Here is a 2607-nt window from a genome sequence, read left to right as displayed (position 1 = left end):
GAAAAATGTTTGGAACGCCTTCTGAAAATGCTTCCCATGTTCTCAAATTAAAAATACATCCAAAGAAATGTTCATCGTAAGCTGAGAATCATCCCCATTGAGACTCGACAGCTGTGCTAAGTTCTAGGGCTTGATGAAAATCCTTTTGTGCTATTTGAAGCCATCACATCCCACCGGAAAATGCATGCATGGAAAATGTCCCAATCCAAGAAAACATGTCAAGTCTCATCTTATGAAAAGATTAAGGCACTTAGATGCATTTACTACTTGAATGCTGCTTTAATTTGGTTGACACAAACCATGGGTTTAAAATTGTAAGTTTATTTTCTCCCGTTGGCTCACACTAACAAAAATGCATTTAATGAACCACAATCTCAATTTTAACATAGAATTGTTAGGAGCAATGTTTAATACAATTCTAGACCCCTGGTTTTTGTCAGTGGCATGTTAAATTGTAGAGAAAGGAGCTTTCTATCTAGACAGCCACATTTCCTCTCAGAAAGCATGCAGCAGTTTCAGCGAACATTTTAACCACTTAAACTTATAAATAGATATTACCTCACTGAAGTCTCCATTCTTCATAACAATATATCCCCCCAAAGGTAAGATATTAGCAGACTCAGAACTGAGTTTTCAGTGGAAGCAGCAGAAATTCACACTGTCGTTTTTCAATTCACAGAGGCTTTTTAGTTCTATTTTTGAATGTATGAAGAGAAAGCCAAGAACCTTACCCTCTCTACCCAGATATCCTGTAGTGAACTGCAGGCTTTTACAGCTAGAAGAGGAAGTAACGTAGTTTATTCAGCAAAACAGGAAAAAAAACAAAACCGTTTACCTCTAATGGGAGGTAGAACTGTCTGTCAGCATCACTCAGTTGTTTGGGAAAGCCTTTGCCTCAGAGGATATTGTGGGCAAAGTAAATTCAAATTTTGGCTTTGATAAATTCAGAGTTTCCATGATTTGTACACTTCTTCAATCAGAAACAGAGTATCTGACTTTAATTTGCCACGTATTACAGTCGTTGTCTCAGTCTATTCTGAACATTTAAATTGTGAGCTATGCAAAAAGCCAGCTTAACTGTTAGAATTTTATTTTACCATTGAAAAATCAATTGTTATGTATATAAAATCCTAATTGCATTTTTACAGAAAGCAGTAAGTATCAATTTTATATTGATCCCCCATTTTTCCCATCATATTTTATTCCTTACCATGGCTTCTTTCTGTTGTAATCTTCCGGCATCTACTTCTTAGAGAAATCCATTCCCAGTACTCTGAAGGCTACTAGGTAGCTCCACAGTTTGCTAAACTTATAAAAGATACTATGCTTCCAGATATCATTACATCCCATGACTACAATGGCTAATGTTTCCATCTAAAGACATAAACTGTCATGTGCCTTTGCTATGGTACTTTGAAAGAGAATGTGTCAAGAATGTAGTGAGCTTCCTGCTATGCACACGCCCATCTTATTCTATCATCATCTTTTCTTCCTTTTTTCCCCCTTTCTATGAGCATGCAGGCATATGTCTGAGTCACATATGACTTTCAGGCTGGCTATATGAGGTCAATATTTCCAAATTAGAGTGTAGCTACATTTTGCCATATTGTCTGTTTTAGAAATTAAAGAATGGTAATAATAAGAACTTCTTTGAGAGTTAGGACAAATCTTATTGGGTCACCCAAATGGAAGAATTTGAAATCACCAAAAAGATAGTGATTAGTAAGGTCACGTAAAACAGATGACTTAATGTGTGATTTGTGGTCATCTCTGAGGTTAAGAATTGTGTTTTCATATACTTAAACAATACTAATTAACATTAAATTCTTAAAATTATATTGTAAAGATATTGTTAGAGTAGCTTGAAGCATGTCTGGAAAAAAGAATGAAATGCCTGAAAAGCACCACAGCTTCTCAGAATGGAGTGATAAGGATCTCACACAACCTTTTAGGATTTTGTAACCTTCTAGCCCCATTGAACTGCTTAAGTAGTCACCTGCAGGCTTTCATTCAAAAACATGAAGTAAAGCAAAAGCAAAGCTTTGAAACTGAAAGTTCCTCCCAAGTGACCTTCCTTTTACTATTTTAAAGTTTCAGTATCTAAGACGCTATGGGGATCCCTGGAAACTTGTTTTATTCTGTACCTTTCCCTTTTGCATATAGTAGTTTCTATTTCCTTATATTATAGCAAAAGAAGCAAGTGAGTATGATGCTGCTATGAGGCATGAAGCCTCAAGAGGAAAAAAAAAAGGAAAATAAAAAGAAGTAATTACCCCAAAAAGTAAAGCTAACAAAGTTAGAAATAGTACCTGGATATCTTAAATTCTTTCCTATTGCTATGATAAAATACTCCACAAAAGTAACTTAAGAAAGTTTTTGTTTTGTCTTGTTTTGTTTTGTCCTCATGCACAGATCAGTGTATAATGCTCTATGGCAAGGAAACCAAAGCGACAAAAGTTAGAAGTGACTGGTTATATTATATCCAAAATCAGCAGTGGATGTTGCCTTCCTCTGCACCTTTTCACCATGCTAAGCAAATTAGACTATTATCCTTTCATTCAAATGTACTCAGGAGCTCAGAAGATAGGTAGAATGAGGCTAGATTCC

General features: G+C 35.6%; 1 protein-coding gene across 5 annotated transcripts in view; it reads right to left on the bottom strand.

Moving 5' to 3' along the window:
- Positions 1-1397, bottom strand: part of LOC116088090 (putative P2Y purinoceptor 10) — a 23062-nt gene extending 21665 nt beyond the window's left edge. For 2 of the 5 annotated variants that reach the window (XM_031366680.1, XM_031366677.1), the window contains exon 1: positions 1211-1397. The gene's annotated coding sequence lies outside the window, so the exon portion shown is untranslated. Of the gene's footprint in view, positions 1-558; positions 791-1210 lie in introns of those variants that run through there. The other 3 variants (XM_031366660.1, XM_031366649.1, XM_031366669.1) reach the window with 2 other exon arrangements.
- Positions 1398-2607: the final 1210 nt, after the last annotated feature.

The sequence above is a fragment of the Mastomys coucha genome, chromosome X, assembly GCF_008632895.1.
Source record: "Mastomys coucha isolate ucsf_1 chromosome X, UCSF_Mcou_1, whole genome shotgun sequence".
NCBI lineage: Eukaryota > Metazoa > Chordata > Mammalia > Rodentia > Muridae > Mastomys > Mastomys coucha.
Note: the sequence above shows the minus strand (reverse complement) of the source record. Positions and strands in the feature narration are given on the sequence as shown.